The 27,957-nt window shown below is 38.5% G+C and overlaps 1 pseudogene; it reads left to right on the top strand.

The window, feature by feature from the left end:
* The first annotated feature begins 24,101 nt into the window (after window positions 1-24,101).
* Window positions 24,102-26,401, top strand: LOC149154819 (laccase-4-like; annotated as a pseudogene).
* The last annotated feature ends 1,556 nt before the right edge of the window (window positions 26,402-27,957 follow it).

Genomic DNA, 27,957 nt, shown 5'->3' with positions numbered 1-27,957 from the left:
GATCTCTTCACTCGGTCTCCTCTCTGCTTCTCCAATTGTGCCTCCTCCATAATTGTCTGAGACTTCTTCTGGGGCTGCATGTTGAGAGGTAATTTACTCTCCCTCTCAACCACCAAGTCTCTAATAGTTACCTTGTTCCTCAAAGCTTTGCATGCATATTGAACCTCAAGATCATATAGGTTCTTAACTCGTGAACCAATCTATTTCACCTGTCTCATGGTGATTTTTCTAAGGAAAACCTTTCCCTTACTAAATGCAACATCGTAGCCTTTTCCTCCAAAATCGCGACTGATACCAAGTTCTTCTTTAGTCCAACCACATACTTCACATATGTCAATATGAGAGGAGGTCCATGCTCCCTCTGAAAAGCAACCGTGCCCACTCCTGAAACACTATACCTTTCATCGCCACCCATCTCTATGTGCATCTTGAGGTCTTTCTCCTCCAAGGTACTGAATAAACTTTTATCACCGATCATGTGGAATGAGGCTCCACTGTCAAGATACCAAACACAACCCATCATCAATGACACCATGCATGCGATGAGGGTAAAGTCCATTTCGAACTGAGAGGCTAATGCCTCACCTTCCGATCCTTCCAAGGATCCCTTCTTGGACTTCTTCGATGGGCAATTAGTCGCATAATGTCCCATCTCGTGACAATTAAAGCATCTCACTTTAGATATGTCACCCTTCTTCCATCCATGAGAAGAATTTGATTTGGAATAGGAATCCTTCTCCTTCCCTTTCCTTGCCTTACTTTCTAAGGCTATATTTTCTTCATCATCATCCTCGGACGAAGAACCATCTCGTGTGCTCCTCTTGATCTCCTCCTGCATGAGATCTGACCATAATCGTTCCCAATCCGGTAGTTTCTCCCTTCCATTCACAGAGTCCTGGTAGCTATTCCAACTCTTTGGAAGGCCAAGGAGAGAAAGGCTCACCATATCATCATCGGCAATAGTTATTCCCACACTACCAAGCTCGTCTCTACAGGTGGTGAACTTGTTCAGATATGTGGAAATAGTATCGCCCTTCTCCATCTGATTCTTCGAAGCTTATCCTTGAGCACCAATTTCCTCTGGTTGTTACTATTCTGATAGAGGTCCTTCAATGTCTTCCACATTGAAAATGGAGTATCCTTCCCATGAAGACTCGAGACAATATGGTCTCGAACTCCCTCAAGGATGATCTGTCTCACCCTCGCCACACACTTCTTCCACTTAGCCAACTCCTGTGCATTAGTTGAAGCTAGCTTTGGGATTTCTTGATCAATGAAGTCCTTCAAGCCATTGTCTTCTAATACAGCATCCATTTTATCTTTTCATGCTATGTAATTCGAGCTACCTTCCAAAGCATACTCGAGTCTCAAGCCATAGAATGCCATTGGCCAACCTTGAAGTATGATTTGCACCTGCAACCCCGAACTTCAAACTTTGAATTCTCTTCTCTGTATACTATTCACAGCTCTGATAAAATTTGCTCTGATACCATGTAGAAATTCTCTCTACCGATCTAGCTCTCTGCTAGCATGTAGAAAATTTGTTGTAGGTTAACCCGATAATGTAATATAAATCAAATAAGAATACTATAACCTACTTCTACTATCAATTTGCAGAAGCTTAAAGATCGTGCAAGATAGAGCTGAACACATACAACTAGAAGAAGAATCAATGCACAATACAAATGAAAATACCTCGGGGAAAGCCTCAGCTAAAAACCCCACTATCTGTATTATCATACAAGGTGGAAATACATAGGAATTATACAAAGCCTTAGCTCTCACAGCTAGCCAGCTCTCAGTAAAATCCTCATAGATGCTCACAAGAAATCCAGGCTTCTCACAAGCCTTCCTCTCTGCCCTCCAAGCTCCTATTTCCTTGCATTGTTCCTATGGGATGACTCACTTTCAACCAATTGGAACACTGCTTTTACACACTGTAAAATTGCGCAATCCTCAAGGAACCTTAATCCTTCTGCATGCATGAGTTTTCTTTATAGGAGAAAACATGCAACTAATAGTACATTGTCCTTGACTTTAATCTCAATTGGGTCATTCTCAGAATAGACATGCATGAGTTTCTGATGAGTGAATCTTCAGTTATCTGGAGTACACTTGTTGAGTGCATGCATCCATCAACTGATTGATAACCCACAATTAGTTCCTCAAATAGTTTAGAACCAATTTAACTAGACTTAACTCAGTAAACTGAATTAACTAATTACAACTCAAATATAACTCAATCTTATCTCCTTAATTAAGGGATAATCTCCTTAATTTAAGGGATAGTTGTTGCATGACTTCAGAAAGACTTCTAACTTGAATTTATCCAACTAATTAATCCATAATGAATTAATTAATTATTTCCAAGCATCTCGTGAGACTAAATTCGATTTTAATTCAAGGACAAATTAAAATTTGAATATTCTAGATTCTATTTTTATCATTTCTTGTTGCTATTTTCAATAGAGGCAAACAGGATAATGTCCAACACTTTAGACCAATTTTCAAATCATACACCATTGTATCAAGACCTCATTAACATCTAAGTCCCCCACTATCAGCCAGGGGTTATACCCACCTTCTATACACCTACCAGTGTAGGGGTAAATCCTATGTATTATAGGACACCTCCACTTAATGTTGGGGTATGTAGTTGTTGATGCCCCGAAAATCATTGTATCAACATTGGGGGATAACCACCTGGTCCGGACCTTAATACAACTCCTTTTCCGTTTGGAATGGTGGCTCCGACTGGGGATAATGGGACCAGTTTCCCAGTAATGAATAAAAGGGATGGATGAATGATTGATTGTCTAATCTAATTATAGGTGAATAGCTTAATCTATCAGCAAAATAAAAGAACTACTACTAATCCTGAGAACTATTGTACTTTGAAGTGTAGCGCTTGATGATCTATGTCTATTGACAGGCATATAGATGACTCCATCTAATAGACACGGACATTTATTCACTCAAGGATTAATTTGCTTAAATAGTTAAACAAAGTGATTAACACAATATTGCTACACTTATCATTTATATCATCGACACATATATGATCAAAAGAAAAGCATACCATAAACATCCAATAGTGGAGGGAATAAAGAAATGCTGTTAAAACACATACATATATTCGATAATAGCAAAGGCGATCAAATGACAATTCATATAAAAAGAATGAATTCAGACATAGATAATAGTACCATATGAGCTGCGAGTCACTCCCAATATCAATCGCTATTTGAGATTCTTCTTCAGACTCAGAAATACTTTCAAACAAGGACAGTAGTGCACATTCGCATAAAAGCACCTTGCCAAAATTAGAATAATTGGTCCAGTTTTATAAAAGAATATGCCTGAAGTACAGTAGTGCAACTTCAGGCTTTTAAGTCAAGTACAAAACTTTACGACCCTTTCCAAATACAATGAAAGGGTCTATAAATATTGAATTAAGCTAACTATCTATGAAACTGAAATCCTACTTAATTGGTATCAAACGATCTTGAATATCTCCATCTCAGAAATCTGGCAGTCGGCGGCATGAATCATCATGTAGGCTGTTTGCCTTTAAACCTGAGCTGACATATCGCAAGCATTAGCTCCACTTCGAGCGGTCTGTTGAGGCGAGAGTTGAGTTGGGCGGCATAGGTGGCATCCTGAATATCGGGAATAATATACCCGATTGCATCTGTAAGGCATTTGAGGGTGGCTCTCTGGCTGTGCGGTTTTACTAAGAAGAACCAATAGGCGTCCAATGTTAAATTGTTAATTCCTGCGATTAATCTCCCATTTTTCTCTAGATCCAGGTAACATGACTACTCCAATGTTTTCGCCGCTGTCAATTTACCTGGAGTGCATTGGGAAATCATGTTAGACAAGTAGAGAGTATTATTAACCAATTCAACCAAATTACTTGTGGTTGATTTGCATCTTGAAATTGCCCTCTCTACTTTCATTAACTGGGACTGCCATTCTGTAAATAATATTTCCTTATGTGATTCTAAAATCTTTGGTAAATTAACCGCCTGTCCCTGATCGGTATCTTGCCACTCAAGAAAATCAGTTAATGTTTCATCAGCTTGATCCAAGTCTGTTCTAGCTTTTTCTGATTTTTTACTTATTGATGTCGTCAAATCGCATAATGGTTCCGCCTGGGCGATTTGTTGACATAAAAGCTTGATCTGTGTTATTAATGCCTTATTTATCTGTAATGCTTCTGATTTGAATTCGGCTATCTGTGGAAGATTCTTTGTCTTCTCAAGCTGGGCTGATAGTTGAGCAATCTGCTCATCTTTTGACTTCAGCATTTGTTCATTCGCTGCCTTCAGTTGTGCCAATGCCTCAGACAACTCTTTCTGCTTCTGGACTGCGCTGTGATCAATCCTCTGTTTCTCTTCCTGCAATTGTTGAGTTAATTGATTATTTATTTGTTGTTGTGTTAACAATTGTCGTTCTGCCTACTCTACATTCTGCTGTACTTCTGATAGTTGCGCTTGCAATGAAAGGATCTCCTGGTCTTTTGTTTTTAATAGAAGACTCACCTCTGATGCCTTGTCTATTGTTGCTACCGAATAGGCTCCAGCATATTGTGATAGTTTTGTTAGGTCATCGAGGGGTCAAATTCCTCCTTCCAAACCACATTTCCCATGACCGTTTGTTCTGGGAATAGGGAAGCTTGATCAGTCCTTCTCCTCTTCCTCTGTCGTTTTACCACAGCTTTGTGTCTTGGGCTATAGAAGACATCCAAGGGAGGAATTTCTTCTATCTGCAAAATAATTTGATCGGAGGGATCCTTTGGGATTATCTCTACTTCTTTTGAACTAGGTAGGCCGCTGGTTCCACTTGGAACCTGTTTTGAAGTGGTTTCCTGTGTATCTACTGCTTTTGATGTCTCGATATCTTTTGAGCACTCAAGATTACTGATAATTGAATCGAATTGCTGCCATTCCTGGAGCAATTTCGGGTCAATTTGAGTATCTACATTCACCTCCAGGCTGCTCTGTTCCTGCTCTTTAGTCTGGGTTTCCTCTTGCACTTTCTCCTGTTCTTTTATTGTTACCGGAGGTTCCTTAGTATGTCGCTGTTCAGGCTCGCTTGATTCGGTTGCTAGGGTTGTTGCTAACAGATCTAGAGGCAGAGTTTGCAACCTCTGCTCTCTAAGTATGTTGAATTCAACTAACCCTTCATCTTTGTATTCCATTATGGCCAGCGATCTAACTTGGTACATTAATTCAGCTGAGGAGAACAGGTCATCAAACTTATCTTCTTTATGATCAAACTTTGTCAATTTGGCCTGTTCAAGTGCATTATAGGCGACTTTGTTGGGATCAAATCGCCTATTAGGGAGAGTTGCTAGAGTTAATGATTTCATCTTTATAGCTTCTTTCTCTGCATGTTTGAAATCATGCAAAGTGTAGACACCACATCTCAGAGGAAAAGAGGGCCAGACCTACTTCTTATTTTTCTTTAGAGTTTGTGTAACTCCTTCGGAAATAATCTGATAGGCTATCTCCCTCGCCAGCAATTTATCAGGTATGTACAAAGGAAGAACATGAGGTTCGGCTTGGCTGCCGAAAATTCTTATATAAGTAAATTTTTCCTCTCTGAACCATCTTCCTATTGATGTCAAATCAATCCCTACTTGGTAAGAAATTTTGGGAGCAGGTTTATCAAAAATAGAGTGATGAATGGGTAACATGAAGCCATTGCAGACTTGGTATAAATGGTGCTTATAGGAAGTTTTGCACAATTTCTGATGGTATATGTGAATAGGCATGGGGTCTTGTGCAGTCCACCTCCAACCGAGCATGGGAAATTTAGAATTAAAACATAGGGTATCTAGTATATAAGCACTGTAGTAGAATGGGGGAATAAGCCTTTCGATGACGCGGGTTTTAGTTCTAAAATCGAGAACTGCTGTTGCTAGCTTATTTGATAGTATAGTTGCCCAATCCATTATTTCACTATTACATGCCGCTTCCATCAAGGGAACCATTTCTATAGTGAAATTAGCGGAATCGTGCAACCCCCACAATCTACACATCATTATCCCAGCATAACAATAAGGAGAACATAGGGAATCAACAGAGTACTTACCGGAAGTTTCATGCTTGTGTTTCGCAGGATTTTGCCTCCAATCCCAAATGGGTTCGGATTCAGTTTCGTTCTCACTTCGGAATTTCTCCAGAAATGCCTTGTTGTACTTCTTCTCTGGCACAAGAAAATGATACATTTGCCTCAAATCATTAGCCTGAAATGAACCGAAGATTCTCCCATCTGTGGTGCAAAAGGTTCTGTCTGTGATTGGGATTTCCTCAATTGCCCACCTTACTACATCCGTATATGGGAGAATTTGTTCCCGAGCTGCTATCCGATGAAGGAAAGAGTCGGCTAAGTCCTTTAAAGTACCATCAAATTTTCGATTGGTATCCACTGTGGCTTGCACTGCTGTCACCTTTGGTTCTTCGGCCTCAATCAAATTATAGGTACTTTGCCAAGTAGTTTTGCTGAGTCCTGAACATGTAGTATCAGATATCAATCCTTTCTTTTTAGTTCCTGGATCAGCGACGACTTGTCCTACGGCTGGTGAAGCGGAAGCGATTGCAGTTTTCTTAGACTTCTTCCCCATTCTGCTTGAATCTGTTACTTCAGAAGAATTTTGCACAGGTGTGAAAATAAACGTAACATAGAGAACTGGTAGCGAAAATCAAATACGAGCGAGATATATATTGATCAATGCACGATGAAGGATTAACTTAAAGTTGCCACGGATACAATCTGTGAAAAGATTTTTAAGCTTACTATTTCATTAAATGGCCGTTAAAACCTGCCAATCCTTTAAATGCCCATCATATCGTTTATCGGCCGAATGATTTGTTTAAGCGTGCCTCGGATGTTTTGGCAGTTGAGCGCAGGTGAATCACTTTTTGAAAGATAAGGCCTTTAATACGAATTAATCGTAATAACCCCGCTTTAACAATTCTTGAAGTTTGTGCTTTTGTCTTTATCGCAATCGGGCGTCGGGGGAAAACTTAAATCATTATATTGGTTCCTTTTAGAATCCCCGATCGCCGATAGCGATATCGCATCGGGAGTATTAACTGGGTCACTTTAAAAAGCATGCATGGTATATCCCCAATCGCCGATAGCGATATCGCATCGCATCGGAACGAAAGGCACTTTATTGCATTGCATCAGAGCGAAAGGAACTTTATTGCATCACATCGGAGCGAAAGGCACTTTTGTTATGGAAACTTATTATTGCCGATATCCGATAGCCTATTGCATGTTGTCGCGTCGGAGAAAACCAATGGGTCTTTAAGTTATGCCTCCTTTGTCATTGCGATATGCGATCTTGCGATCGCTTTATCGCAATGATAAAAGATTAATCATTTATATTATAAGACCAAATAATTGGTTTGTCAAAAAGGTTTTGTAATGTTTTCATTTTGTTTTTGATCCTTTTTGAATAATACAATGTTGATACCAATTAAAATAAAAAGGGACCCATTTCATATTATAGTTTTGTGAATAAAAATGATATGAAATGGGGGGTTGTTGTAGAGCACAACAATTGGCGATTCGCTGGAAGAAACAATTATCTCTGAAAAGTACGGAAATACTTAAACTTTTTAAAAATAGAGTTCTCATCAAAGGGGAAAATTCTAATATAACTAGGTATATATGCATTCCGAGTAAAATGAAACTATCTTTGCTAATTTCCTCTCTTGTTTAAAATTAGATACATTCTAAGTTTTAAATTAGCCTCTATTGGTTGATAATGATAAAACAGAAAACCTTTCCAAATCAGCTTTTAGAATTGACTCCTTTGTCATAGGTAGAGCCTCTGCTGCCAGCAAACGTTCATAGTTTCGACAGGGATACCTTTTAACCATGCTATTGTCCATTGTCCCATTCATTTCAGAGTATGATTAACAGAATGAATTCAAAACATGCTTTTCATATTTTGCATTTCTTTTCTACTTTTCTGTTATTTTGTAAGATAAAAAGCCATTGTCCTGGTTTGGTGACCAGCTTAGTGACAATGCCATTCACTGGTAGAAATTTAACCGAACAAGCTGGCTCGTGATGAGACCCCTTGTCTTATAATTCTAAGCCATTACCCTGTTTTGGTATGCAGTATTGGTAATGTCGGTTAAACTATTTCCCTATGATCATGGTAAGCAGGCTTGTAATAAGACCTCTTATCTTTTATATCAAATATTTTAGAATTACACTCTGAGTAATCATAAGCTTTGGTGAGTGGGATGGACAATTTTCTCCTTAAGAGTAAATGGATGACAAGGTAAGAGTTAAAAATGCTGAAGTTGGATTAGTTTCTATTTTGATATTGATAACCCTTTTTGTGACCAATTTGAAACATAAAATGATTTACAATATTTCTAAACTTTGAGAAGCCTTCACAAAAATTGGAGTGTTGTTTCGGAATGCAATTGCACCTATTTTCCTAGAAATTATCCCTTTCGTTTAAGACTTCTATTATTTTAAAAGTAAATATCAACCCTACTCGTTTTGAGCAACTTTCAAGTACAGCAAAGGTCAATGGAAGATATCTCACAACTTTATTTTCTAATGATCCTACAAACTACAAAATTCTAAAAAAAGGAGAAGGGGTTACCTTCTCAATTGAAGAATTTTTTTAAGATAAGGCCATTAACAGGGAGAGAATCTCTCAAACCTGATAAATCTTGTAATATGAAGGTCGAATGGCCTATCTTCTCACAGATCTGAAATGGCCCAAGCCACATCTTCTGGAACTTGGTGTGTTTTCCCTTGTCCTCATGGGCTTTGTCCCATTTCAGAACTAAATCACCGACTTGAAATTGTTTTGAACCGGATGAGACTGAATCAAAGGATGACTTGATGATTTGCTGATGTTTTGCATGAATAACCTTGGCTTTTTCTCTTTCTTCTTCTAATTTTAAAATTTGGTCATGTCTAAGTTGAATAGAAGAAGAAGGGCTTTCCTCAATAAACTGAACTAGGGCTAGAGAAGGAAGGACAAGATTTGTTGGTAGCACTGCTTCTTTTCCATACACAAGGTTGAACGGAGAAGAACCTATGGAAGCCTTTTGCGTTATCCTATCAGCCCATAGTGCGAATATTAAGGATTTGTGCCATTTTTTATGATTCTGTTCGATAGTTCGCTTAATAATTTTAATCAGATTTTTATTTGTAGACTCTGCTAAACCATTACCCTGGGGATAGTAATTAGCAGAATATTTTAATTTAAATCCTCTTTTAATAGCGAAATCAATCATAGCATTGCCTGAGAAATAAGATGCATTATCAAAAACAAGAGCATTTGGGACACCAAACCTGGTAATGATGAATTGATCTATGAATTCAATGATTGCCTCAGAATTTGTTGTCTTCAAAGGAATTGCTTCAACCCACTTAGTAAAATAATCAGTAGCGGTAAGGATATACTTATGCTGTTTGGAAGAATGTGGAGTAATTTCTCCAATGATATCCAATCCCCATTGCTCAAATGGTTGTTCAATGTTGACTGGTTGCAAAGGGAAAGCTGGTTTTCTTTGTCTTCCACTAGAAGTTTGACAATTTCGGCATTTCCTTACATATTCATGAGCATCTCTAAACAGAGTGGGCCAGTAATATCCAGCATGAATGATTTTGTGGGCTGTTGTATCAGCTCCAAAATGTCCTCCTGCTGGTCCATCATGTAATTCCTGCAAAACCTTTTGTGCTTCAGGTTTTTCTAGGCATCTTAATAAGATTGAATCATAATTTTGCCTAAAAAGCACATCATCAATAATTGTGAAATTTTTTGCTTTTAATCTAATGGCCCTTTTGTTTTTGTAAGACAGGTTAGGAGGTGCATATCCATTTTTCAAATAAAAGATTAAGTCAGCATATTGTGATTCAGAATCAGTAATACTTATCTGGTTGATTTCTTCGGTTTGGTCTGTATCACCTGATTCTGGAATGTTGGACGCTCCTGCCAATAACCTGCAAAAACCTTGGCCTCTAACAATCTTTGCTGGTTTAATTTCTAAATCATATTCTTGAAGTGTTGTAACCCAATTTGCCCTTTTTTCACCTAGTTCTCTTTGGATTAATAGTTGCCTTACTGCAGGGAAAGGAACTATAACTTTTGTATGGGCTTTTAAAAGGAAGGGTCTGTAATGTTTGACAGCTTTATATACAGCAAAGGCTTGTTTTTCTACTTCGGAGTAATTCAATTCAGCACCCTGAAGATTTGAACTATAGAATGAAATGGGTGCTTCCAAATTGTGATCGTTAATCTGTGTGAGTACTGCTGCATAAGACAAATCGGATGCGATAGTATACAATGTGAAATGATTAGAAAAATTAGGGGTATTTAAGGCGGGGCATTAATTATTGATTGTTTGATTAAATCAAACGCTTCCTTTTCTGCTGATCCCCACTTAAAGACTGAATTTTTCTTAATCATAGTTTGAAGTGGCAAAATGATTTGAGAAAAGTCTGGAACGAATCTTTTGACAAAATTGATTTGGCCTAAAAATGACTGCATGGATTTTTTATTATGAGGGAAAGGGATTTCAGAGATTTCTTTGATCCTATCGGGATCAATATAAATGCCATCTTTAGAAACAATAAAGCCTAAGAGCTTTCCTTGGTCAAGAGCGAAGAAGGATTTTTTAGGGTTAAGTGAAATACCATACCTTTTGCAGCGTTGAAAGATTTGATTTAAATCATGCAAATGATTGGACTTCTCTTTTGAAAATACAGTAATATCGTCTAAGTAGACGACTACTGTTTTATTAATCAACCCTTTAAAAGCTAAATCCATCGCTCTTTGGAATGTGGCTCCTGCATTAATAAGTTCGAAAGGCATTTTCTGATACGCATATGTTCCCCATTTTGTTCTGAATGTGGTTTTGAGTTGGTCATCAGGATGGACCAAAACTTGGTTATATCCTGAAAAACCGTCTAAAAAGGACATTAACTCAGAGCCTGCCACTGATTGGAGTATCTGCTCCATAGTAGGTAATGGGAAATTATCTTTTAGGCTCGCCTTGTTCAAATTTCTGAAATCTATACAAATCCTGATGTCGCCATTTTTCTTTCTGACTGGCACCATATTGGAGACCCAGTTTGAGTGCCGAACGGGAAAAATAATCTTAGCTTTCAAGAGTTTATTAAGTTCAGATTTTATTTGACTCTCTAAGTTCGGATGTATTTTTCTCAACTTCTGCTGAATTGGTTTCTGTTCGGGAAGCATTGGAATGGTATGCTGGATGATGGATGTATCATATGTCTTTAAATCGTCATATTTCCAAGCAAAAACATGTTTATTTTTTCGTAACAGTCTAATGAATGCTTCCTTCTCTTCCACGGAAAGTCCTAATCCTAAATTAATGTTTTGAGGAGTTTTCTCAGTGCCAAGGTTTATCAATTCAAACCTTAAGGTAGAACTTTGGAGCTTTGTATTGGTCACAGGTTTAAACCTGTCTTTAATATCATAAAGATCCTCAAGCTTCACCACAGGCTTTGGGATTGAATTCTCCTCGTGTTTACCTCTCATTTGAAGGTCATGCTCATTTTCCTCAATGATTTGATCATCATAGGACTTTTCGGAAGTTAAAAACTGTAAAATGTCTTCATCGTGGTTAAATACTCTCCAATTAGTGACATTGTCCGGAATTGATGGCCTAAAAAGTAATTCTACTGAAAATCTATCTGGGCTATAGTCTTCGGAAGGTAGGAGCTTGGAAGCAACATTGGCTAGCAGGTCGGCTGCCGAATTTTGAGACCTGGGAATGGAAGAAATATTGAATGCCGAAAAGTGGGAGGTGAGTTCCTGTACCAGCGATTGATAATGTTTGAGATGGCTGGAAAGACAATGAATTGTATTCCTTACCTGTTTAATAATAATTTCAGAATCTCCAAACACTTTCAAATATTGGACCTTAAGGTCAATAGCTTTATATAGTCCTTGGACTAAGGCTTCGTACTCTGCTGTATTATTCGTGCATTCAAACTCTAACCTACAGGACAGCATTGTTTTTTCTCCTTGCGGGCTAATCAAAATACATCCTGCTCCTGAGCCCTCACTAGACTTGGACCCATCGAAATATAATGACCAAAATAAAGAAGTATTAACAATTTTATTTACAGTTTCCTCAGTATCATTAAAACATCTTGACCTATCAGTTTGTGAATAATTTTCGATCTGAGATGTAGAATGGTTTACTGAGAAAGGAGATGGTTGGGCAGCGAAGTTGCCAAAGAATGACTCTGATGAATAATTCCCCAAAATGTTGTTATTAAATGCTATTGGTTGGTTTTCTTGTTCAAATTCCATAACTGTATGGGTCATATGCTTTTCCCGATCGATTTTTATTTGATTTGGCTTACCCTTATAGGGAAGCCACATATGGGACCAATCGGTAGAAATATACCCATGTAGTTTTTCAGACCAATCCCTACTCAAGATCAAACCATAAAATTCAGGTATATCGGCGATCAAGATATCAATTCTTTGTACTACTCTAGGATCAGCAGATAGCCTGATAGTTACGGAGTTGATTTCTCCCAAAACCTGTACTTTAGTCCTGTCCAACTGCACAATATGAATAGCGGACTTTTGGGGTTCAATGTTCAGTTTGGAACAAACTGAAGCTGGCATTATATTAGAGGATGCCCCTGAGTCAATCAAACAGTTGTGCAGGTTTCTATTGTAGATCTCATAGGTTAGAAGGAAAGGTGGAGTATGAGAATTTGATCTATCTCCTATCAGAACTGCATCAGTAGCTTCAACCATACCAGAAGGTGGTTGACCTGTATCATTTGCAGCTTTAGCACTGGGAAGGGGTGAAGTAGGAACAGCATTTAATTCTTTGAGAAGCAATTTTTGCTGATGTTTCAATTTACTAAGTTCAAACATGGTAATGTTTTCCTTAGTCTTTTTCATGTCATCAACAATATTGTAATCCATTGAATCAGACACTACCAATGTCTTAGCTGTTGATGGGATTGTTGAGGTTGAAGGTTGGTTTTGTGGAACTGTTATAGGTGGCTTCTTCGGGGGTACCTTTTCCTTTGTTGTAGCAGCACCTGCACTTCTTTTCTTTGAAGTGGTCTGAACAGGTTCAGAGGTACCTTTGCTCCTGGTAGTGACAGGAAATGCTTCTTCTTCATTTTCTGTATCAGAGTTAGGCAATATAAAATCCCACATTCCATGACATTCAACAACTTCCTCTTCTTCATCATTTGGTGTAGCTGTTTCTTCTTCTCCTTCTTCAAGATCTGAATCTGCATTAGATATAACATTCGGTGGTTTTGATTCAGTTTTCTTGTAATTCCTAAAGGGTCTTTTGGTTGAGGTTTCAGCTACCTGTTTTTTGATTTCAACCATTTCATTTGACATAGTTTTGAGGACCTTTTGTAGACCCTCCATGTCATATGGGTCTTTAGGGGTTTTCTTCTTTGAATCATCTTTAAAAGAAACTTTTTTGGTTTTTCTATCTTCAAGAGCAGCTTTCTTCTCTAGAGCATTAATACGTTTCTCCACAGCAAGTGCTTCTTTCATGTTTTCAGCTAAAGTTGGTTTTCCAGCCCTGTCTACAAAAATAGCTATATTGGCAGGTAGGGCAGTTATATACCACTCGCTTCAGATTTGCTCACTTGGTTTGGAGGCCGTTGGGATTTTGTTCAAGAGTTTATTGAATCGCGCATTAAATTCTTTAATTGGTTCCCTATGCTCTATCCTAAGATTGGAGAGATCATTTATTAGTGTAGCCAAAGACCTATCATCACCATACTTAGTAAGAAACTGTTCTTGGCAAGTCGTCCAACTGGTAATGGAACCAGAAGGTAAAGAAAAATACCAGGATCCTGCTGATCCTTGCAAAGTATAAGGGAAAAGTCTAACAACAACATCTTGCTCCATTACTCCCTTCAAATTAACTGCCAACATGAAGTTATTAATATGTTCCTCAGCTTGTGTTCCATCATCTGGATTAAACTTGGTAGCCATTTTTCAGGTGCATCAGGTAATGCATGCAATGGAGCAGGCATATTGACTGCACCAAGCCTGGTCCATGGATCTGCCATTTTAACTGCAGTAGTGGATGATATTACTGTCGAACTTCCAGAAGTCTGGGAAGGAGTTGATATTAAGGATTGCGTAGTTTGGGATGTTGCAGTTGCTAATCCCTGATGAATAACAATGTGTGATGAGGGAGTGGATGGTTGACTTCGCACGGGGGAAGGTGAGATGGAGGATGTGGATGAAAGTTCTTCACTGTCAGATCCTTCAGTGTTTTTCTTTGCCTTTTTCCTTTTGGGTAAAGGGAACTCAGTAGGTTCAATACCGAGCTTTCCACTCTGAAGTCTGGTGAGAGGGTGAGGTAAATTAAACTGCGAAGTCGCACTGCTTTGAGATACCTCAGATTTCTGTGGTGAAATCGAGAAGCTCTGAAGTTTGTGGATAAGAGACTGGACTTCAGGGGATTCAAGACTTAGTTGTTCTGGAGTATGATGGGTTTGAGCAGTGGTAGTTGATTCCTCTTCTTCTTGTTTGGATACTGGAGAACCAGCATGCAATTGGGAAGTACGAGGTGATGCGGAGGGAGAATTACTCTTAGAATGGTTTGTAGATTTGGGTTTGCTTGCCATTCACAGTTGATGCCCTCCTTCTAGCGCCAAAAATGTTGATGCCCCGAAAATCGTTGTATCAACATTGGGGGATAACCACCCGGTCCGGACCTTAATACAGCTCCTTTTCCGTTTGGAATGGTGGCTCCGACTGGGGATAATGGGACCAGTTTCCCAGTAATGAATAAAAGGGATGGATGAATGATTGATTGTCTAATCTAATGATAGGCGAATAACTTAATCTATCAGCAAAATAAAAGAACTACTACTAATCCCGGGAACTATTGTACTTTGAAGTGTAGCGCTTGATGATCTATGTCTATTGACAGGCATATAGATGACTCCATCTAATAGACACAGACATTTATTCATTCAAGGATTACTTTGCTTAAATAGTTAAACAAAGTGATTAACGCAATATTGCTACACTTATCATTTATATCATCGACACATATATGATCAAAAGAAAAGCATACCATAAACATCCAATAGTGGAGGGAATAAAGAAATGTTATTAAAACACATACATATATTCGATAATAGCAAAGGCGATCAAATGACAATTCATATAAAAAGAATGAATTCAGACATAGATAATAGTACCATATGAGCTGCGAGTCACTCCCAATATCAATCGCTATTTGAGATTCTTCTTCCGACTCAGAAATACTTTCAAACAAAGACAGTAGTGCACATTCGCATAAAAGCTTCCTTGCCAAAATTAGAATAATTGGTCCAGTTTTATAAAAGAATATGCCTGAAGTACAGTAGTGCAACTTCAGGCTTTTAAGTCAAGTACAAAACTTTACGACCCTTTCCAAATACAATGAAAGGGTCTATAAATACTGAATTAAGCTAACTATCTATGAAACTGAAATCCTACTTAATTGGTATCAAACGATCTTGAATATCTCCTTCTCAGCAATCTGGCAGTCGGCGGCATGAATCATCATGTAGGCTGTTTGCCTTTAAACCTGAGCTGACATATCGCAAGCATTGGCTCCACTTCGGGCGGTCTGTTGAGGTGAGAGTTGAGTTGGGCAGCATAGGTGGCATCCTGAATATCGGGAATAATATACCCGATTGCATCTGTAAGGCATTTGAGGGCGGCTCTCTGGCTGTGCGGTTTTACTAAGAAGAACCAATAGGCATCCCATGTTAAACTGTTAATTCCTGCGATTAATCTCCCATTTTTCTCTAGATCCGGATAACATGACTGCTCCAATGTTTTCGCCGCTGTCAATTTACCTGGAGTGCATTGGGAAATCATGTTAGACAAGTAGAGAGTATTATTAACCAATTCAACCAAATTACTTGTGGTTGATTTGCATCTTGAAATTGCCCTCTCTGCTTTCACTAACTGGGACTGTCATTCTGTAAATAATATTTCCTTATGTGATTCTAAAATCTTTGGTAAATTAGCCGCCTGTCCCTGATCGGTATCTTGCCACTCAAGAAAATCAGTTAATGTTTCATCAGCTTGATCCAAGTCTGTTCTAGCTTTTTCTAATTTTTTACTTATTGATGTCGTCAAATCGCATAATGGTTCCGCCTGGGCTATTTGTTGACATAAAAGCTTGATCTGTGTTATTAATGCCTTATTTATCTGTAATGCTTCTGATTTGAATTTGGCTATCTGTGGAAGATTCTTTATCTTCTTAAGCTGGGTTGATAGTTGAGCAATCTGCTCATCTTTTGACTTCAGCATTTGTTCATTCACTGCCTTCAGTTGTGCCAATGCCTCAGACAACTCTTTCTGCTTCTGGACTATGCTGTGATCAATCCTTTGTTTCTCTTCCTGCAATTGTTGAGTTAATTGATTATTTATTTGCTATTGTGTTAACAATTGCCTTTCTGCCTGCTCTGCCTTCTGCTGTACTTCTGATAGTTGCGCTTGCAATGAAAAGATCTCCTGGTCTTTTGTTTTTAATAGAAGACTCACCTCTGATGCCTTGTCTATTGTTGCTGCCGAATAGGCTCCAACATATTGTGATAGTTTTGTTAGGTCATCAGAGGGGTCAAATTCCTCCTTCCAAACCACATTGCCCGTGACCGTTTGTTCTGGGAATAGGGAAGGTTGATCAGTCCTTCTCCTCTTCCTCTGTCGTTTTACCATAGCTTTGTGTCTTAGGCTATAGAAGACATCCAAGGGAGGAATTTCTTCTATCTACAAAATAATTTGATCGGAGGGATCCTTTGGGATTATCTCTACTTCTTTTGAACTGGGTAGGCCACTGGTTCCACTTGGAACCTGTTTTGAAGTGGTTTCCTGTGTATCTGTTGCTTTTGATGTGTCGGTATCTTTTGAGCACTTAAGATTATTGATAATTGAATCGAATTGCTACCATTCCTGGAGAAATTTCGGGTCAATTTGAGTATCTACATTCACCTCTAGGCTGCTCTGTTCCTGCTCTTTAGTCTGGGTTTCCTCTTGCACTTTCTCCTGTTCTTTTATTGTAACCGAAGGTTCCTTAGTATGTCGTTTTTCAGGCTCGCTTGATTCTGTTGTTGGGGTTGTTGCTAACAGATCTAGAGGCAGAGTTTGCAACCTCTGGTCTCTAAGTCTATTGAATTCAACTAACCCTTCATCTTTGTATTCCATTATGGCCAGCGATCTAACTTGGTACATTGATTCAGCTGAGGAGAACAGGTCATGAAACTTATCTTCTTTATGATCAAACTTTGTCAATTTGGCCTGTTCAAGTGCATTATAGGCGACTTTGTTGGGATCAAATCGCCTATTAGGGAGAGTTGCTAGAGTTAATGATTTCATCTTTGTAGCTTCTTTCTCTGCATGTTTGAAATCATGCAAAGTGTAGACACCACATCTCAGAGGAAAAGAGGGCCAGACCTGCTTCTTATTTTTCTTTAGAGTTTGTGTAACTCCTTCGGAAATAATCTGATAGGCTATCTCCCTCGCCAGCAGTTTATCAGGTATGTACAAAGGAAGGACATGAGGTTCGGCTTGGCTGCCGAAAATTCTTATATAAGTAAATTTTTCCTCTCCGAACCATCTTCCTATTGATGTCAAATCAATCCCTGCTTGGTAAGAAATTTTGGGAGCAGGTTTATCAAAAATAGAGTAATGAATGGGTAACATGAAGCCATTGCAGACTTGGTATAAATGGTGCTTATAGGAAGTTTTCCACAATTTCTGATGGTATATGTGAATAGGCATGGGGTCTTGTGCAGTCCACCTCCAGCCGAGCACGGGAAATTCAGAATTAAAACACAGGGTATCTAGTATATAAGCACTGTAGTAGAATGAGGGAATAAGCCTTTAGATGACGCGGGTTTTAGTTCTAAAATCGAGAACTGTTGTTGCTAGCTTATCTGATAGTATAGTTGCCTAATCCATTATTTCACTATTACACGCCGCTTCCATCAAGGGAACCATTTCTATAGTGAAATTAGCGGAATCGTGCAACCCCCACAATCTACACATCATTATCCCAGCATAACAATAAGGAGAACATAGGGAATCAACAGAGTACTTACCGGAAGTTTCATGCTTGTGTTTCGCCGGATTTTGCCTCCAATCCCGAATGGGTTCGGATTCAGTTTCATTCTCACTTCGGAATTTCTCCAGAAATGCCTTGTTGTACTTCTTCTCTGGCTCAGGCAAATGATACATTTGCCTCAAATCATTAGCCTGAAATGAACCGAAGATTCTCCCATCTCTGGTGCAGAAGGTTTTGTCTGTGATTGGGATTTCCTCAATTGCCCACCTTACTACATCCGTATATGGGAGAATTTGTTCCCGAGCCGCTATCCGATGAAGGAAAGAGTCGGCTAAGTCCTTTAAAGTACCATCAGATTTTCGATTGGTATCCGTTGTGGGTTGCACTGCTATCACCTTTGGTTCTTCGGCCTCAATCAAATTATAGGTACTTTGCCAAGTAGTTTTGCTGAGTCGTGAACATGTAGTATCAGATATCAATCCTTTCTTTTTAGTTCCTGGATCAGCGACGACTTGTCCTGCGGCTGGTGAAGTGGAAGCGATTGCAGTTTTTTTAGACTTCTTCCCCATTCTGCTTGAATCTATTACTTCAGAAGAATTATGCACAGGAGTGAAAATAAGCGTAACACAGAGAACTGGTAGCGAAAATCAAATACGAGCGAGATATATATTGATCAATGCACGATGAAGGATTAACTTAAAGTGGCCGTAGATACAATCTGTGAAAAGATTTTTAAGCTTACTATTTCATTAAATGGCCGTTAAAACCTGCCAATCCTTTAAATGCCCATCATATCGTTTATCGGCCAAATGATTTGTTTAAGAGTGCCTCGGATGTTTTGGTGGTTGAGCGCAGGTGAATCACTGTTTGAAAGATAAGGCCTTTAATACGAATTAATCGTAATAACCCCGCTTTAACAATTCTTGAAGTTTGTGCTTTTGGCTTTATCGCAATCGGGCGTCGGGGGAAAACTTAAATCATTATATTGGTTCCTTTTGGAATCCCCGATCGCCGATAGCGATATCGCATCGCATCGGGAGTATTAACTGGGGCACTTTAAAAAGCATGCATGGTATATCCCCGATCGCCGATAGCGATATCGCATCGCATCGGAATGAAAGGCACTTTATTGCATCGCATCGGAGTGAAAGGCACTTTATTGCATCACATCGGAGCGAAAGGCACTTTTGTTATGGAAACTTATTATTGCCGATATCTGATAGCCTATTGCATGTTGTCGCGTCGGAGAAAACCAATGGGTCTTTAAGTTATGCCTCCTTTGTCATTGTGATATGCGATCTTGCGATCGCTTTATCGCAATGATAAAAGATTAATCATTTATATTATAAGACCAAATAATTGGTTTGTCAAAATGGTTTTGTAATGTTTTCATTTTGTTTTCGGTCCTTTTTGAATAATACAACGTTGATACCAATTAAAATAAAAAGGGACCCATTTCATATTATAGTTTTGTGAATAAAAATGATATGAAATGGGGGGTTGTTGTAGAGCACAACAGTAGCATAAGTGGACAATTCAGATACGCAATCCCTTGATGACTACAAGGAGTAAACTGGACTCAAGCATTGGCAACAACTTGTCTCAAGCAAACAACTCAACAAGTTTGGGAAATTCAGAAAATGGAGGCCATCAAGCATAGGTGTGGCATGACTTTTTTGTTTTTAACCACATTGCAACATACTTTTGTTGCATCTTACATGGCCATTCTAGATACATTTCCATACTGTATTTGGATACAGTTCAAAAGAAGAAATTAAGCATATAGTTTAATACAATAGTTAAATATACACTATGTTCAATTATGGTTTACTTATGATTTATTGTGCTTGCCCTTTGATTGCATGTGCCTTTTTTGTAGTTGTCAACTGAAAGTAGTGAGTACATACATTCATGGATACATATACCAACAAACACATACAGAGTGCATACATTCATGGATTAATATACCAACAAACACATACATAGATATTTTGTTAATTGATTACACATACAGTTATAGTTCTACCTTGACATTCATGGTTGATTACACATACAAGTAGTTGGACAACATACCAACAAAAAAAAAGAAGACAATTATTGATTCACATATGAATCACAATCCTATAAGCTCAACTAAGGACTCGTCATATACCTCCTCAACTTCTAGTTGAGGAGGCCATTGAAAAGTAAGAACAATAAAATAATCGACTGCTTATATTGGATTTAAATGCAACAATGACTACACGAGTTGATACACCAAGTAGATGAGGTTATGTTCAAATCAAATATATAAAGCTCCATTTGCATCCTGATCTAGGTTAAACCCTTTCAGTTTTATGTAAGGATCCAAAAACTACTATAATTGTGCTTAACAGAACTGAGAGAAATGTCTTAGATGAGAATTATGATCCATTGACAATGCTCATGACACATGAACCCTCTAATAAACCCCTCTGGAAGAACTGACATTATAGTATTATTAACAAGTGTTTCCAATGATAAGTTGAGGAAAAATAACTCCAGAAGGAGATAAAAAAGCAAAAGAAGCAAGCACATGAAGTGACAAACAACAGAGACTAAAACAAGTAGTTATGGTCGTGATAGAATTTTTCTGTAATGATCCAAAAACTAATATAATTGTGCTTGGTAGAAGTGAGAGAAATGTATTAGATGAGAATTATGATCCATTTACAATGTTAATGACACATGAACCCTCTGATGAGCCCACAAAGTGGGAGCTTAAGTAGCAACCCACAGGTATAAACCTTCCCCGTGGTGGATTCAAATTAGATGATCCCACCCAACAATTCCATAAGACATTTTTAATGAGTATGAAGGATTTTTAAATGGAATACCTCTCTTTTAATGAGTAACCTATGAATCCAATATCAAACCATCAATCACCACACTACACCCTTTCACAATGAGTGAAGACCTTCCCTGCAATCACTATATCTCTACATAGTAAAATCAGCAACAAACTAAAAGTAGCATTTTCATTGGGATAATATATCTGCAAAACCTTAATGGCAGCATCGACCATTCAACATGCAAGACACAAAAATACTCAGTAAGTTAGAAACATCAAACAATACTGCAACATATCAAAACTATTGTCAAAATAATCCCCTCAAATTCAAGCAACAACATTCCCTATGCTATAGCATATGGAAATCTACACTGACTTCAGGAGGAGGTATTAGCAGTCTTTGGATAATGGGGGACTCCAAGCTTATTATAGAGTGGGAAAACAAAAAATATAGGATGAAAAACTCACCACTGCTACCCAAATCATGGACAAAACTATACAGGTAAGAACTCAATTTGTATATGTTTATTTCCAGTAAAAATATAGAAAATTGAATAAGAAAGTTGATGAAAGCTCTATTATTATAGGAGGGTGTGCTAAATATAACTGAAGAGGGTGAGGGAGGTTCACTATCAGTCAATGTTATTACTGATGAAGCAACATAACAGTCTCAGAATATATGGCACATGGTGAAGGTCTCAAAATATATGGCAACTGCAAACAAGGCAAGAAGCACAAAGATATCTCCATTTGAACTTCTTAGTATGCAATCATCACAAAGAAGTGTATAGAATACCAACATCTATTCCACTCACAATTTACAGGACCTAACAATTACACCTTTATATTAGATTTATATCAGAACCCTTTGTAACAATCATTCAAGGTACAAACTCTTCTCAATGTAGCAAATCAAATTATTGGTCATTTTTTAAGTTTTTCAATTCTTACAGGTACTCATCTCATATCATGAAAAAAATTTCAGAAATCAAAAGATGACATCATAAATCAAAGGCTTACATCTAAAATACAAAATAGTGCTTTGGCATGATATACAAAATTAATTCACAACCCAAATTATATAGACTCAAATTAGAAATCAATGTTGGCAGCCCCAAATTTTAATTTTATTTTGAAAACCGCCAAATTTTATCTCGACCTAAGCCACCAATTTTGGCAACCACAAAAAAACCCACAGAAGCCACAAAAAAACCCCAAATCTCAAATATCCCATAAAACTCTTTAACCAGTAGAAAACCCCCAAATTTTACCTCACCCTAAGCCACAAAAGCCCGTAGAAGTCACCAATTATGGCAACCACAAAAGCCATAGAAAAACTCTAAATCCACAGAAGCCACAAAAGCCACAAAATTACCCACAGAAGCTACAGAAAAATCTTAAATCCCAAATATCTCATAAAACCCTTTAACCAATGGAAAACCCCCAAATTTTATCTCAACCTAAGTGACAAAAGCCACCAATTTTGGCAGCCACACAAGTTACTGAAAAAGTCTAAATCCACGGAAGCCATAAAAGCCACAAAATAACCCACGTAAGGCATAGAATGGTGTGAATATCGAGAAAATTGATGTGTTGACAAGCATAGTTGTAGGTATGGTTGGTAGGGTGAAGAATCCTACCAAAGATCTATGATGCCAACCTCCAAATGCTTGTTGCAGTGAGCCGACCATTGTATCTAGTATCAGGTCAAACAAGGTCAAGCGAGCAAGTGAAATAGAAGAAAGTTCGCTCTAATTCCGAACTAGAGTTGAAGACATAGAAACCTACAACAACATCGTGCCACCTAAAGACCAAAACCCTTCACTGTACCCACACCCCACCTCTGCAGCCGAATAACACACCTCCGCAGTGAAACACCACAACTCTACAACCAAACAACATGCCATTACATGTGAGAAACAGACACCAAATACACCAAAAATGGACACCTCACACGGAGTAACCAAAAGTAAAATGAACAGGTTTTTGGTTTGACAACAATGAACATGGAAGCAAACAACCTCTAGAAGTGGGTCATACCGGAACCCTAAACGGTGCGAAGACACGAAATTGAGATGCATGACGCGATGGAAACAAGTGGTGAAGCGAGATGGCATCATGTCATACAACTTATTCAGCGAGGCAGGTGTCACTTTATGTCCACGTAGGGAGGCCATGCAACTATTGGCCTCCCTCCCCTAGATTCACCGAAAGGAAAGTCATCAATTGAGTGTCGGTGAGTGGTTGTGGTTTTGATTAAAAAAAAGAATTGTCATTTACTTTGTGCAACTCGTTGAGCTTTTTCTATCGATAATTGTGATGACAAATGAATAAACGCATTTATCCACTTTTGACTAGTTAATAAATCAAATCTAAGCTTCGCCACCTACTCCCTTGATATGGTTGGTGTGTTATCCCCATCATGCGGGCTAGTTACATGCTTTCGCTAACAACAGCATTCCATTCTATTTTTTGTTTACTATTCCAAAATTGATTGTTCAGTGATGTCTCTAAACTTCATCCAGTTATCAGGTGCGGCAGGAAGTAGATTCAGGTGGACAGATGGAATTTGGAAGAATGAATTAATAGTGTTCACATTGCAACAGAAATGTGATAAAACTATTCGTCTCTGCCAAAATCGTCAACTGTTTACGTAAAATAGAATTAAGGACGGCTGTGTTAACCCCGGGTTGGTTGCTTGGGATTAAAGGGATAAAGAAGGAAATTAAACGATGGGGAGCTTCAGCTGGTACACCGACACAGGCCATTAAACCATGCTTACATAGATGGGGATCGTTAAGTTGGTGTCTTTGTCTGCATATTGACTCTTGGAGATCATGGATTTCACTAATTTACCTGGTTTCTTTGTTGCCACTCAATATTTCTTTTTGGCTTCAATGGGCCCGGTAGCCTAACTATCAACCAATACTGTAATCATAAAGAAGAAAAGAAATTAACGCAGCCATTAACGTTAACAAATCTTACCAACTAGCAACCTAACTAAAACTAGACGTCACAACCAATTTTCTCTGTTTCTATTTAAGTACACAGAATAGCAAATCTAGAAATATCAGATCACAGCATCAACACTTAGGCTGGTCAGACTGTATCCGCAGGAGTATAGATTCTCTGAACTCTCTTTCTGTACAGACTACAAAATATTATTTTTTGTGTCTTGTCTGCTAGGACGAGGGTCGAATATCATGGCAATACGCACTTCAAAGATATGGAAAGGCGTGCTCTTCCAACTTTTGGCATTCTCCTTTTTAGCTCATTATGTTTCCGGGGAGACGAGACACTATCATTTCCATGTGGGTCATATACATTTTATCAATGTGCTTTCTGATTAACTTTGCCATGATATGCAGAACAGGATGCCTTATAACTATGAGTTATATTGAGGTCTTAGATTTCATATTAGAAGTTAAATATTAAATTTATGTTGAGGTCTTGGATTGGATATTAGAAGTTAAATATTAAATTTATAGAAGTTATGATCCAATTTTCATAGATATTTCCTTGGAAGATGATGAATTAATTCGTGTAATTTGTTAATTATAATTTACAGATCCGACTGATGAATATAACTCGCCTCTGCCATACGAAACCTCTGATAACCGTGAATGGGGAATATCCAGGACCAGCTATAATTGCTCGCGAAGGAGATCGAGTGGTAATTAACGTCACAAATCATGTGAAAGACAACGTTACAATTCATTGGTAGGTCTAATAATTCATTGGCGAACTTCTTTAGCTGTTTTTCTCTTCTGACTGATATATCAGGCCATCATATTTGTTGTCACGCATTTATAATTTACTTTTTAATTATCTGCTACCTTCCTATGATATGTAACGGTTTCTACGCATTCCTCAGGCATGGGATTCGTCAGATAAGATCTGCATGGGCCGATGGTCCCGCGTACGTGACCCAGTGCCCCATTCAAACTGGACAGAGCTACATTTACAATTTCACCATCACAGGGCAGAGAGGAACGCTGTGGTGGCATGCAAACATTTCTTGGTTACGTGCTACCTTGTATGGACCTATTATAATCCACCCCAAGAAGCAAGCTACTTATCCATTCCCCAAACCACACCAAGAATCACCCATTCTCTTCGGTACTAAATTAATTAATCACGATTCTTGCATCACAATCATGTCCTAATAGAATTGTGCGTTGCTCAGAATTTACAGTCTAGTTACGTATAAATTGACTCTCGAACTAATTGGAATTTGCAGGAGAATGGTGGAATGCAAACACGGAGAATGTTATCAATGAAGCAATGCAAAATGGTGGCGGGCCGAATGTGTCTGACGCATATACCATAAATGGCCTCCCTGGGCCCTTCTATAACTGCTCCACCAAAGGTATGTTATCAACTTCGACCTTCAATTAGATCCTAATCATTAATCATATCTCGATGGACATAGTTGTGGTGTATTGTGATATATTCATATTGACGCATGGCGCAGATACATTCAAGCTGAAAGTGATCCCAGGAAAAATGAACGCCAGATTTCTAATGGCGGCACGGCCTTATGTTACAGGCAGTGGAACCTTTGATAACTCAACCACGTCCGGCATCTTAGAGTACGCGCAGGTTTCAAATTCATCCTCTCCGGCTCTCACCTTTAAGCCAACGCTTCCAGCTCTAAACGATACCTCATTTGCTACCAAGTTTAGCCAAAAGCTAAGAAGCTTGGCCACACCACAGTTTCCCGCAGCTGTTCCTCAGAGCGTTGATAAACACTTTTTCTTCACCGTTGGTTTGGGGTTGAATCCGTGTCCAGAAGGGCAGAAATGCCAAGGTCCCAATGGAACCAAATTCGCAGCTTCCATGAATAATATATCCTTCGTTCTACCGTCCACTGCGCTTCTTCAAGCCCACTACTTTGGGAAGTCAAAGGGAGTATACAAGTTGAATTTCCCGGACAATCCGCCATTTTCGTTTAATTACACTGGCACCCCTCCGAATAACACACGGACTCTGAACGACACGAGGCTCAAATTGGTTCCCTTCAACGCCACCATACAAGTGGTTCTCGGAGAGCCGTCCTGTCCATCTTCATGGATACGATTTCTTCGTAGTTGGGCAGGGCACGGGGAACTACAATCCACGCTCTGACCCCAAACACTTCAATCTGGTGGATCCTCCCCACAGAAACACCGTCGGTGTTCCCAGTGGAGGTTGGGTGGCAATTCGATTCTGAGCTTGGGTGGCAATTCGATTCCGAGCTGACAACCTAGGTAATATTATTTACATTTGTCCAATCTATTCCCCTCTTACAATTCTAGTCGCATTGATCTAAGACATCAAATTCTACCGTTCATATCTGTTTGATTTTGATGATTATTGTGTAACTTTTGTAGGCGTTTGGTTCATGCATTGTCACTTGGAGGTTCACACGAGGTGGGGATTGAAAATGGCATGGGTTGTCCTGGATGGAAATGCGCCAAATCATTCTCTGCCTCCTCCTCTCTCGGATCTTCCAGCCTGCTAGCTCCTCACCATCATCAATACACCACAGACGCTTCCAGTCACGGCTCAAACTGGCTGGTATTTATGAAGACATATATTTACTTATACTGAACCCTAAGTTGTCGAAGGTGATAAGAACATTTAATTTTCTCAGATCGTGGCACTACAATCGTGGATAACTGAGGATCGTGTATGAGTAGCCCGAGTTTTCACTAGAACTAAAGACTTAAATTATTATATTGATTGTGTTCGATTAGTTGGAGTCACGATTGCTATTACACCAAAATTTGTAGGTAAAAACTTGTAGGTGTTAGTAAATAGACACATCGCTAGTATTAAGCACATGCCACGAAACACACTGGAGTTTGTTAGTAAACAAACACATCGCTAGTATTAAGCACATGCCACGAAACACACGGGAGTGTTGGATCAACACCGCCATTAATGCAGAGTGCAATAATCTCCCCCTCAAGGCGAGCCAGATGTGTTTCGAACTCGTTTCGCTCTGATACCACTTTTTGGAGTCATGATTATCGTTACACCAAAACCCGCAGGTAAAAACCTGCCGGTGTTAGTAAATATACACATCTTTAGTGTTAAGCACATGTCACGAAACACACGAGAGGGTTCGATCAACACCGCCATTAATAAAAGCGCAACACGACTTTCCCATTTTCATATTTCTAAGCAGTCATACATTTTGTTTCATTCTTGTGGACAGAGTTTATGTAACCTGATCATTTTCTAAATTTCCGTGCACATCAGTCTTTGTTAAACTCGTGAACGTGTCACACGGTCTTATTATATCTTATTTGAATCTTCAGAACCATGTTTGAAGAGCAGCAAACAATTTTCTGGGTCATCATCTGAATGATTTTTGACAACATTAAAATTTAAAATTCAGCATCAAGCTCTAAAAAGAATGGCGATAATGGCTTTTAAACTGGAAACTGAATTGTTTGAGACTACTTTAAAACCGCGTGTGGTTATCAACAATAATAAAAATTTGAAAATTGATGTAGTTAAGAGCTTTAAAACTCCAATTTTCTAAAGTCAATATTTTTAAAAATATGTGGCGCTGATATGTAGTTCTTTTACGCTTTGAGAGTATATATATGTTTGAAAACTTTTAACTAGCATTTGCACCTAATGTTGCAAAGGAAATGCCGTAAGGCATAGTGTGTGGAAGAATATTGAAATGTGAATGGGCATTTTTGAAAGCAAGGGTCGATGATAATGAATTTGAATTGAGGAAGTCATGCCAAAAACCCTGTTCAGGGGTTAAAGTGCCTATGAAATGGAATAAAAGTAGTCATACATATCCATTGAACTTGTTTAGATACCTTAAAGATTGCCTAGTTGAAGGTGAAGTTAAACAAATGAATTCACGCGAACAACAACTGGGTATCCATATCGATATACAAAATTTTAAGGAGAGGCATGTTAATCTTTTCAAACAACATTCAAATATATTTGCCTAGAAATATGAAGACCTTAAACCATGTCACATTGTGATGAACTAAATCCCTGCCAGGATATATTCCTTATGACGCAATGCGCTTAGGAAGTTTTGTTGTT

Source organism: Pinus tabuliformis, chromosome 9, assembly GCF_031772625.1.
Source record: "Pinus tabuliformis cultivar Carrire ecotype Pingquan chromosome 9, CPIR1, whole genome shotgun sequence".
NCBI lineage: Eukaryota > Viridiplantae > Streptophyta > Pinopsida > Pinales > Pinaceae > Pinus > Pinus tabuliformis.
The sequence above is the reverse complement of the archived record's forward strand: the minus strand, read 5'-3'. Positions and strand labels throughout refer to the sequence as shown.